The 12,936-nt window shown below is 37.6% G+C and overlaps 1 protein-coding gene across 24 annotated transcripts in view; it reads left to right on the plus strand.

Annotated features, from left to right (window-relative positions):
* TRPM3 (transient receptor potential cation channel subfamily M member 3) overlaps positions 1-12,936 on the plus strand; it is a 920,173-nt gene that overhangs the window by 524,807 nt on the left and 382,430 nt on the right. The window lies entirely within an intron of this gene.

Raw genomic sequence — 12,936 nt, forward strand, 5'->3', positions numbered from 1 at the left:
TGGAAGGGACTCCCCCAGGGCTAGAAAAGGAGTAAACAAAGATGCTTGGAAAAGGCTGTAGCAACCCTATTTCCTAATTCAGTACTCAATTCAAAAGATCGAGCTGTCTCTCCTTTAGATTTCCTGTTCTGTCTCTCAATAAAAATTTTAATTGAATTTATCTTAGGATATTTCTGTTTTCAATATTTCACTTGCAAAATCAACCCTTGTGGGCACATCTGATTACTGTAACCCAATTAGGGATTTGTTGATTTATCTCAAGAAACTATTCCTTGAAGCATTAAGGTAAATCTCACTGTTACTATTCAGATCCTATGTTGCTCTAAGCAGTTAGACTGACTAATATTCGCCATACTACCGAAATCAGAGTGATAAGTCATTAATCCTACTGAATAATTAACATATATGAGAAAAAGGGAGAAAGTACTATTGAGATCTGAGTGAAGTTTCAGGGACTGTCGGGTAATTAGCACCCATACTGGTTAGAACCTCTTGCTCACCTTGGAAAGTTCTGTCATAAATAAATACAATAACTTTGGTAAGAATTACAGTGAAGAGTAACAACCTTAAGCAAAACTGTTCCTTAATACCCTTTTGGTGCACTCTTTTCCTCCTTCCCTAGTTGCTTGGAAATAGAGAGGCATCACCTGCTATGCCCCACATTTCACGGAGGAGGAGAGTGACTCTGAAAACCAGATGTATTTCAGATATATTTAGCATATATCTGAATATATGCTTGCACAGGATATTATATTATGCAAGGTGAACTTTAAAGAAATGAATGTCTAATGATGGAATTTCAGTTACTGAGACACCTTGGTAGAGGGAGACATAAATAATACTACTAATAACTGGTAATGTTCCATGCTGAGAAGGGGGCTGAAAATGGATGTCACCATTTAAGGAATGCTGGAGGACAAGAAATCTACAAAGAGGACTGAGAAGAATAAGCGGAGAGATAGAAAAAAAAGACAGGATTAAATAGAGACATATTCACCAAATGTAGAGAGGGTATCTAGGAGGAAGGTGGCAGGTGGGTTAGCATTAGCAGATATACAAAGGGCTCAAAGAAGATAATGACCATAAATTGTCCAGTGGAGTTGGTGACAGTGACTTAATTCGTGACCTTAAAGAAAGCAGGCTCAAGACTCAGGGAACTGAGAAGGGAATAGCAGAAGTAGAGATTACATGGTTTCTACATGGTTTGACTCTGTTCTGTGGAACCTGTGCAGAGCTCTAGCTTGTGTAGCAACTACCCAACAACTCCAAACTCAGGTCAAAGATTCCTGAACACTCTAGCTCCCTCTGCCCCAGGCCCAAGGACCTAGCACTCCCTTGCACAGTAATAGTGATAGACACCCGTGTCCTATTCCACATCCTAGCAGATTTCGAAGTCCTAAAAAATGGTTAGCAAACTGCTGCTTGCTTATTGGACAGGATATACTGAGGAACTATAATAGGAGACCACGGTTCTCAAAGGAGGGGGCAAAAGAGAGAACAAATCCTCAGAATTCAACTAAGTGGTCAAGATTCAGAATTGTATTAAATTTTAGAAGCTACACCCTCCCCCACTCCAAATGCTAGCTTTTAGTATGAGAATCTAGTCAGGGTCTCAGTTGATTTCTGCATCGCCTCCAGGAATCACACAGGACTATGAGTGTCATTGCTAGAGCTCTCTGGCCGCAGGAGCTTTGTTTGAAAAAGGAGTTCAAGTCCACCAGTTAAACATCCACTTATCTGCTTCCATAGGGCCACAATTTCAGCCACATTTTGAAGCTGCTTTTGTGGTGAGGTTTACACACAAAAGAGTCAGTAAAATACAAGCTAATTACCCTTAGGTTTAATTTCTTTCAACTCACGAATGGCAGCCAATTTAAAAATGTATTTTTTTTTCTTTTGCCCACAATAAAATTTGCATTGACTCAGTAATTTGGATACTCTTTTCTGTAATATCGTGCAAAATTATCTCAGCAAGAATGAAATAAAATATTCTAAAACATTATTAGATTTACTGCTTTCCAATGTAGCATCTTACAGTTCAGAACTTGAAAGGACTGCTTTTAGAATCATAAAAAAATCTTCTAACTTATGGATGGTACACTGCCAAAGAGGGAGATGAAAGATTTGCCTGAAGATGCTAGTTTGTACCCAGCTGTGAAGGGAAACTAGAGAATAGAATGGAACCTAAATTTAATTCCAACCTCACTGTCTGTTTCTATGCTACCTGCCTCTCTTATCCATGTTAACCAGCTACTTTGAAAGACTTATTTTATTTTGAAATGCACAATTATGAAAAGAAGTTATCAACTCTTGCCATGTGGTGAAGCTGTGTCAAAATGCATAACAAAACAAGGTCATTAATTTCTATAAGACTATTTTCAGCTCATGGCACATTTCCTCATTGTGTTAATGTTGAACAAAAGTATACAATCATTTATGCAGTAGGCTAAATTTGCTTTGGAAAGTTTTTAAGCTAGTGGAGATTAAAAATTGGTGATAAGCTGTGGTTTTTTGTATGGTCTTTGGAGCTAAGAGTCTAGAAGACCTTGACAGTCAAAAGATACAGCAGAGAAATGTTATTTAAATTTCTTCTTCAATGCCCAAGCCTGGAATCAACTAAGCTGTGTTCAAATCAGTTTGATCTTACTTCACTTTACCCACAGGGACAGCTCTCTTCTGGAGTGAAGAGAGTATATTCCACTGAGTCATAAAAATCTATTTACTGGGTGAAGAGAACTCTAGGCAGAGGTGGCTTATGTGAAACAGAAGTCCCTGGAGCATCTGAAAGATAAAGATTATAGCTTTCGGTTTCTCTGAACCATTATCCAAAACATCCAGCAAACTGGTAGTGATCAAACCATTATCAATTCTGATTTCTAATCCTCTGCTAACTCATTGGTGGTCTCCTAATAAATCGATGGCTGTTCTGCCAAGGTTTCCCATTTTTACCAGTGCAGCCTGAATTTTTTATCTTATTCCAAAGGGTTAATAATGGAACATTCTATCAAAAGCTTTAGAGTATGGAACTCTCCCATTAGCTAAAATTTTGCAGAGGATGGAAATCTCACCCTTCAAGGAAAATTCTATGGCTCTCAGCTCTTCATACAGAATTTAATGAATGGAATTGAATGAAGTTTTTATTTTGTTTTGTTTTAAAAATCATTGAAAGTTCATTCAAAGCAAAGCAACACTATTGTTCATATTTTAAGACTGGTAGATTTAGTCATCTATTTACTTATTCATTTACTGCATTTATTAAACTTACAGTACATTTGTTATGCAATCAACTTTTAAAACCTTGGAGACTGAAGACTATAAATTATAAAGTTATTTTCATGGAGCAATCATTCCCAAGAATGCTCTCTCTCCTAGGTTTTGCAGCCAAAGTTAATTCCATTGCAAAGGCAATGCCAGGGGTCTTTGTCATTAAGTGTTTGAAGGGAGGAAAGTGTATTAATGCTCCATATTCACAGGACTTTTTCTACTGTCAGAAACTAAGCCACTAATACTCCTTTTCCTAAGCCTTGAAACTTTAAAGCACACTAGAGCAAATTTGGGAATTGGTAACTGATTGGAGTGAACTGCATACCGAAGGATATTTTGATGTGGGGCACTGATTGTGCTTGGGGGAAAAAATCTGCCACTTCTTTTTAAAGGTTCACAAATATTAACAAGATTTTGTCTAAGCCTTATTCAGAAAACAAATTTAGGCGTCTACTTACTCTTGGAATCAGATTATTAGATCCGGCTAATTTGTCAGAGTTCCAGGTGCTCAGCAACCCAGACAAGTATACAGGACACATGTCAGTGAGTAAAGAGAGCAAGGTAGATACCAAAAGGTCATAGATAACATCATACATTTTGGGTGTGTACAAACAAAAGGTTAGGTAAATTCGCAGGCAACATATAGTGTGAGACCAGCTTCCTGTTTAGATGGTACTATTCTGTGGAGAAAAACATGTTAGGTAATTATGCAGGTCAGCCTTGTTATTTACAATATCCCCAGCATTCATTCTTTACTTCATCCAACAGCATTCATCAAATGCCATGATACTCTCACACCATAGTAGGGGGACCTGCTTCTAAGAGCGAATTGGGTCCCTTGCCCCTGAGTTACTTAAAGCCTGGTAGGGGAGACAAACTGACTAACAGACTAATTAAACACAACCCAGTAAATATTACAGGGAGGCATAATTCAGAAATTTCAGGGAGCTGTTAAGTCTAGAGAAGAAAGAAAAAACAACTGCTCAGAGAAGCAGGGAAGTCCTCACAGAAAGGACTGTTTCCACTGGGTGAGTGGGCATTGATGGGGTGGAAAGAGAAGTAGTCAGTGGGTTTGCAAAGTAGGGCATGGGGAAGTGATGGAAGATGAGGCTGGGAAGTGGGTTAGTGTTGGACTATGAAGGGCATTTGTAGGAATTTACATTCTGTTCTCTAAGAACTTGCTACTATGGAAAACGCCCTCTAGACTACAAATATCTCACCTGTGGAATTTGTAGCAGAACAAGAATACCTAATCATTTTTTGTGACTCCTTGTTTTTATTTTTCATGGGGTCATTCCATTGCACAATTCATTAAATAAGTCTTGAGAAAAGCCTTGGCATATTTTGCTAAATTTCCCATACTCATGCCTCAACTGTACACCTTCTCAGTGAAAACACATGGACAACAGAAACAAAGATATTCAACTTTCAGCCAGAGAAATAAAAGAAATGTAGTTACACACTTTTTTTGCCATAATGGCAAAATCATGATTACTTTTGCATCAACCTAATATATATTTTATATATTTTCTGCTTAATCTTTGTAACCCTGTGAGATCGTATATTGTCCCCATTTCATGGTGAGGCAACTGAGGCTAAGAACTACTCATGGCAAAACTGGAATATGAACCTATGTCTAGCTGATTCCCAAGCTTATGTTTTTTTCCCTATAATTCTCATATATGCTCATATTCTCCAGGTTATAATGGATGTGCAGCTACCATCTTTTTCCTTTTCAGTCAGGGAGCCCTAGAGTTCCCATAGTCAAGTTTTACAAAATAACAGTCACGTGAAAATCTCTCCTGTGGCATCATCAGACTGACCTTCCCATATCACAGAATGAGAGTTTGCCTTCATTTTACCTTATGACAATGCCACAACTCTTAGGCCACATCATTTTTTTCTTCTTCCTACCAACATGCCCAAATTTTCTATGGAAATTGCTTCTCTGGGCTGTAACTCTGAAGATATAAAATGCAACATGATGTGGATGGCCACTTAAATTATTATCAGCCATTCATTCCTAATTCATGTATTATAGTTAAAGAATAGAGCCTTGAGATAACAGGCTACAGAACTACAACATGTTGATGGAGTAAGGTTAAAGATGTCTCTTGGCCTGGTTGGTGCACATGAAGAGAGTATGTCTAAGTGAGGTCATCAATTCTTCCCAGAGAAAATTGAACCCCTAAGATGGTAACTTTCTCAGCTTTCCACCACACCACTAAAAACCCTGCCTTCCTCTGCTCCTATCTTTTCCTTTCTTTTCTGTCATAGGAAGTTCCCTTCCTCCTATCAAAGTTCAATCCTGTGCCTTGGTTTTAAATTCTACACTTTTTCCCTTCTCAGGAACCCAACACGAGAAGTTATGCCTTTTCTCTGTACTAGATTCAACTTGTCTTTCCCAACCAGGGTTCTTCCCTTCAATATCTAAGTATGCTCCAGCTTCACACATCTTCAAACAAATCCATCAAAAAAATATATATCTTCTTAGGTCTTATATCCCCCTTCAGTTATAACTCTATCCCTGCCTTTTCATTTGTAACAAAACTTGTGAAATCCTTGTCTGTTCTTGCCATCTCCTTTTCCATACCTCTGCTGTCCCCTTAACTCATTCCAATCTGGTTTCACTCCACTCCATAGATGGCCCTTTGCCTAAGTCTCCATGTCACTGAACTTCCTGGATGTTTTCAGCCCTCATTTCACCTTCTTGGAATGCTCTCTTTTCTTGGCTTCTAGTTTCTACACTTACCTGGTTTTCTTCCCAATTCTCTGGACACTTAAGCACTTTTGAAGGCTAATCCTTAAATGTTAGAGTTCTTTAAGTCTCAACCAAGATCCTCTTCTCCTCTTACCCTTTACTCTCTGTCTGGGTAATCACATCTATACCCACCAATTTAGTTCCTATCTATAAACCAATAATTTCCAAATTTACTATCTCCACTCTGGACCCTTTTTCTAGGTCCATATCACACACCCAACTGTCTCCTAGATATCTCCACCTTAATATCTCAAAGGAACCACAAACGTTGCAAACCCAGACTGAATGCATGATATTCTCAACTGAATCTTGATCTCTTCTAATCTTGTTTATCTCATTAAATGGTTTCATCTTTTATCTTGATGTAGGAACAAGAATCAGGGTCCTTTTTGAAACCGTCCTCTCCTTTGCACCTCATACATCAACACATCATCAAATCTTACTGAAATTACCTCTAAAATACCTCAAACCCACCTACTTCTCACCTCTTCTGTCATCAACCTAAGCCAAAGTGGCTCTAGCCTAAAGTGTAAAAATGGCCTTTTATGGTTTTCTTATATTTCTTATATTCTTCTATATAAAATATATATCCATAGTTTTTATATCCATAGTTTTGCCCAAGATGTTCTACACTCAGCAGCCATAGTGTGACACCTCCACTTTCCACTACAAAAAAAAGCCCTTCAGAGGCATCCTGTAGTTCCATTAGAATAGAGATCTGAGACCTTAATGTGGGTCTGTATTTCTGACTTTCTACTCCTGTAGAGTCAACACGACTTCTTTCAACATCTTGTTCCCATCCGCTACAGGACCTCTGCACATGCTGTTTCCCTTGGCCTGTCAATCTCTTACCACTGCATTTGATATAACTCTTCTTTGGAAAAGTCAGTATTAGTCTAGGTCAAGATACATTGTTTGTACTTTCTGGGCCTATTCTCTTCCTTCAGAGAATTTTAGCTCAGACTTTATACATTCAAAAGTGTGAATATTTACATGATGTCTGTCTGTATCATGAGACTTTAAGCCGCAAAGTAAGCAGGAAATGTGCCTGTTTTTGTTCATTATTGTATTTCCAGTGAGTAGTACAGTGCCTGGAAGATAAAACTACTCAATAGAAATTCAAAGAAGGCAGACAGGCAGGTGGATAGGCAAGCAGGCAGGCAGGAAGGGATTAGTGACTGTTCACGGAGGCTCTCTTCCCCACTCTCTCACTTTCCATCACCATCAGTCTAAAGAAAAAACAGTAGGTCCAAGAGGAAGACTGGCAATAATGTAATGATAAAGCAAGGGTAGAGAGGCATATAAAGCAAATCTAAAATGCTCTAGGTTTTCCCCCAGGTCTAATCCTAGAGTCGTCAAATGTTACGGTTTTCTTGCCAAATCCTCCCATAATCTCTCCGTATTGTAGATTTATCATCTGTGTCCTCCTTTGCTATTCCTGAGTATACCTGGGACTCAGCACACACTGCTGTTGTCCAGTACCTTCTAAGAATGTTAGTACACTCATGAATAGATTTTGATAAACATGTGTTTTGAACAGCCAAGAGAAAATCCTTTAGCATTCAACATGTTGGTAAAGCAACAAAGACCAGAGAATGCAATATGTGAGTTCCTTAACTTCAGGGACTGCGTTTAGAAAGACTTTATATACCAATTATCAATTATATGCTCATATTCTAGAAACACCCAAACACAAGTGAAAGAAAAACTTCAAGATTGATTATAAACTTTGATTTTAAAGTTTTGCACTATTCCAAAAAGTACGAATAAAATACTGAAAGATGTGTCATTTGGAGAAAATATTTTTCTCCAGAGAGCAATTTTTTCTCTTTCTTTCTCTGATTATTTTTCTATGCTGCAAAAGAATTATAGCACTCACACAAAAAAGAGTAAAATGGTGATCAATTCTAACTTTTTTTTTTATATGGTTAACTTCTTTAAATGAAATATTTTATTCAAACTTCATTTTATTATTTTTATTTGGAAGTTGATGCGTATATATCTTTGTATACAACTCTATTTTCTGTGTTCTGTCTCCAGTCAACTTCAGCCATTAAGAGGTCACATTTGTAAGACCATTCTTATTTCTTAATTTTGAAGATATTTTTCTTGAAATGCATCCTGAATACACTGCTCTCAAAATTATATAACCTGTGTAATTTTTATTCTTGTTTCTTGAATGCACTCAGAAAATAAGTTTTTCAAATTTAGAGCCTGAACGTTGTCTATTCAAAGCTGCATTATTTACTGCTATCCTTATGTAACTCTTAAAAAGTAAGAAAAAAATCTTTCCACTTTTCAAAACAAACAAACAAAGCCACTCTTTGGAGAGAAATAAATATTATACTCCTTTAGCTAATGCAGAGTTTGGAAAATATAGTTATTGGACGTATTATTTTCTAATTTTCATCTGCATTTTTCCAGCCTTAATTATTACATTTGATAAATGTGAATATATATATTTTTATTTTTTTCTCAGCCACTTTCATTTGCCGTTTGTCCTGTTGTCAGCTAAACATGCTGCAAGGTTTTGTCTTCTTTTCAATGGACATTTAAAATAAACGGTGTTCTTACCTTGCCTTTACCAAAAGTATTTAAGGATATCACTTTTGATACTGAAGATAATTGAATTTGGATCATAATTTTATTACAAGAAAACAGCCATGCAATCATGTTCTAAGACATCCATTGCTTCTTGATAACCCTACGTCTCATGCCATAATGACTGCTAATGTATCATTAATAAGACCACAGATGCAGCGTACTGCTCTCGCCTTAACATTTTACTTATTGTGGGCCCAAATACTAAGATGCTGTGACTTAAAGGTTTAGTAAAACAAAATAGGTCAGTAATATGCTTATTACATTTTTTATGATCAAAAGTCAATTGTAAGAAAAAGATAATGAAAGGTGATGAAAGGAAGTATAAAAATTCACCCAGATAAATAATTTTTATGACATTGCTGAATACTACTAACAGTTGCTCACTCGTAGATTATTATGTAATCTGCGTTAAGTTGACAAAATAATTTCTTGAATTACTATTGTGAGAAAGACAGTAAGAAATACAGCATGCTCTTAGCATAAGGCCAACATGCTAGGCACTTTACAAATGTGACTATATTTCTAACTACTAAACTGAGCTTTTCTCACCCTACTTCTGCCTTCCACTGTCTCCCGTGGACCTCTTTATTTCTCCTACCACCCCAAACAGATGGCTGTAAAAACTGAAAGAGTGAGAAACTCAAGACCTTGCATCCCAACTCCACTATTCACTACCGTTAGGATTTATGCTTTCTCTTTTTCCAGTCTCTGAACTTCATAAGTAAATTGGTAATAAAAATATCTATCTCATAAAATCTGTTGTGAAGAACCAATCATATTATTTACATCCACTGGTTGATACATAAGATTCCCCAATTTTGCTGTCTTCTAACAGGCTGAAGAGCTGAAATTCTGAGGCCTAATTCTAATTTTTTATAGGGAAGAGAGGCAGGGTTAAGGAGGAGGATAGCAAAAGTTCTCTAAAAAAGTAAAAACAAACAAACAAAAAAACCGTTTCAAATATGTTCAAGCACTTACTAAATTCTTGGTTCAGATCGCAGTCCTGGTTAAGATCAGTGCTAGAAAGTATGGAGAAGTAAATTTTCCCTGACCATGTTAAGGATAGAGTTTGCTGTTGCCACTGTCAGCCAGGCCCAACTGATCCAGTAGGACATGTGATTTTAGATAGCACCATCCTCAAGGACTATCCAGAACATGTAACTTTGGAAAACACAATTTATGTGGCTTAAGCTCCAAAGATGTAAAAAAAAAAAAAAAAAAAAAAAAAAAAAAAAAAAAAAAAAAAAAGGCCGGGTATGGTGGCTCATGCCTGTAATTCCAGCACCTTGGGAAGCCGAAGTGGGTGGATCATCTGAGGTCAGGAGTTCGAGACCAGCCTGGTCAACATGGTGAAATCTTGTCTCTACTAAAAATACAAAAATCAGCTGGGCATGGTGGCAGGCACATATAATCCCAGCTACTCGGGAGGCTGAGGCAGAAGAATCGCTTGAACCCAGGAAAAAGAGGTTGCAGCGAGCTGAGATCGCACCACTACACTCCAGCCAGGGCAATAGAGTGAGACTCAGTCTCAAAAAGAAAAAAGAAAAAATTATATTTAAGAGATGAGGCAAAAAAAAGAAAGAAGTCAATGTTTAAGGACTATTGTAATTAGCCAGCAACTAAATAAACCAGGAGACTACTTTTCACCATTTATGACTAAAACAGCCAGGGTAATATAGAATCCTTTCTGCCTTGAATGTGCTGAGTCTTCCCTGGATAGTGGAGAAAGCCATGGAGGAAGACAGTAGATAGCCCACTGGGAATCCTGATAATTCTCATTGCACATCAAACTTTATGCTGTGTCAGGACAGGAACCAAGCGCCTTTTGTAGTGCCAGTTTCATTGTAAGCTACAGAAACCCATTCAAACCAGACTCTAGGTGGTGGCTAATTGTCAGTGCAACCTTCCAGGCAACCAAGAGCAAGGGCCAAGATTAGCCAGGCCTCTCATGAGGCTGCATGATCCCCGCTTCATCTTCTGTCCATACGCCCATGTCATTCAACCACACCTCTCTGAACAACATGTTTCTCAGGACCTCCTGATTTCTTCTCCTCCATGCCATCAATGGCTCAGGTTGGTCATGATGTTTCTTTTGAATCCAGTTGAAAATGTTCAGGTGCCAGCCACAATGAAGTCAACAGAGAGGTCATCCCATATTTATTGTCAATGTCACAAGAGTTCCAGGTGCCCCACATTGTCTTAACTAGATTGTGTGTGTGTGTGGATTAAATTCTCAAGAAAGACACCATAATGGGCTGTGCTCGATCTTTAGACGGGTTCTCTTGGGATCAGGTTTTGACATTGATCCAACACTGTGGCCAGAGGGTCAAGATCACTTGTATAAAATCTGACTGTCCCTAGGATCACCCTTTTAGCAAGAACTGGAAAGAGAAGGCAATTTTTAGAAAGGAATTAGGGGACATGGTCTGTTCAGACAAGTCCAAATGCCTGTAATAGAATGCATCCCTACAAATGCAATCCTACAGTATATAACCTGGAGTTCATTACCTGCATTTCACAGATGAGGAAACTGAGACTCCAAGATATTAAAGGACCTGCCCAATGTCACATACCTCATAAGTCACAGAAGTGGCGTTTGGCCCTGGATCTCTCTCTCTGACTCCAAGCCCATCTTTTCATTTTTCCCTACTACCTCAATATCTAGATGGCCTACAAATAAGGGAACAATTAGTTGGAAGTCATACCAACTAATAAAGAAGTAAAATTTCCAAAATAGCCCCCATACTGCCAAACAGTATATTTATCGTCTTGGAAATAAGATTTGTCTTAGGAAAGCTTTTAATAAAAAATAAAGATTGCCTATAGGTGTTATTAGAAACTTAATTGGTGGGAAGTAAGAAAGCTGCATTGGAGCTGTGAATAGATAGGAGGCAACTTAAACTGGGGAGAATGGACAACGTCTAAACAGGAAAAGAGAGACCCAAATCAATTGTGCTTGCCTCTTAGTTTTGCCGTAAATCACCCAGCTGGCAGGACCTACCAGATGCATTGACTTTGCCAAATCTCCCTTTTGTGGGGTACAAAACAGGGCACCGCAGACTCTGTGCCCAGGCCTAAGAGAAATGCTGGAAGAGAAAATACAGGAGAAAAACATTCAGAAAGTCTTTGCAAATAGCAAAGACTACCAACTGTTGGAAACTGGCAATCCAAGAGAGTTGATAGAACATTTTTTTCTCTCTTTCTCCATGAGAAAACTTTAATATACTTTTCTATTTTATAAAATTACATTGGAAGATTTGGACATCTTTAAGTCTTTGCCAGTGGCATTGAAATTCTTTTACCTTTTCTTACGCTGTGAATTTCCTGAAATTTTACCCATAGCTGTCTGACAGTAGCTTCGTGATGGCATTTACTAATACCATTCAAATAACATTGAATTGTATCTTATCCATGGCTTAATGTATTTTGACCCTCTATGTTCAGAACATGAAAGTGTGAAAGTAAATTTGAATTTCCATAAAAATTTAAGGAGACACTCTCCAAAGCTTCTATATAAGATAGTAGCTCTCCAGCTTCCTCAGCTTCCCATGAAAAGAGAACTAGAGTACGATAAATTCAGATTCAAAGTGATAGTAAATGGGAAAACATTTCAATATATTGGTAATGACATATAGTATAAAACCTTGATAAATAAGACTTAGCTCTTCAACCATGGCAGTCATGAAAACTTCTGGAATGAATTTTCATGTTACTTGAAATGGAATTTCATATGGTGCATTTCCAGGTTAGAATTTAACCTTTAAACTAGAAATTTTCTGATTAAATTGAATGCCTGCCATGGGATGAGCTGTCAACACAGGCCTCCTTTGACTGGAAAATTTAGTGGACATGTCCTGCAGTGTGCATATTTACAATCTTAAATCCGCAAGGTTGCTGACACCTTTGAAAATTTAGTTTTAAAAATGCCTTTCCTGAGCACATGTAGGTCTGAAACTGTTACAAATATGTTCAAGGAGCAAAACAGCCAAGTCCATCAGATGTGTCTATGCAGAATACTAAATAATTACAACAAATCTCAAGGCCTGCTTGAAAACAATAGGTTACAGAGAAATTGTTGTTTGTTAACTTCTATAATTGATAGCTGAGACTGGGATGTGAGTTAAATTATATTTCTTTGAAGCACTATTAGGTGAAGAAAAAGTTGTGGGTTTTTTTCTGAGATGTTTTAAGATCTAAAGTAGTTCAACTTTTGTCATATACCTGCCTCTTTTTCAAATGCCGAACACTTCCTTTTGAGAGAGTCATGTTTAATTTTTGTGTGCGTCTCTCTATGAAATCACATGTAC

The sequence above is a fragment of the Chlorocebus sabaeus genome, chromosome 12 (assembly GCF_047675955.1).
Source record: "Chlorocebus sabaeus isolate Y175 chromosome 12, mChlSab1.0.hap1, whole genome shotgun sequence".
In the NCBI taxonomy this organism is placed as follows: Eukaryota; Metazoa; Chordata; class Mammalia; order Primates; family Cercopithecidae; genus Chlorocebus; species Chlorocebus sabaeus.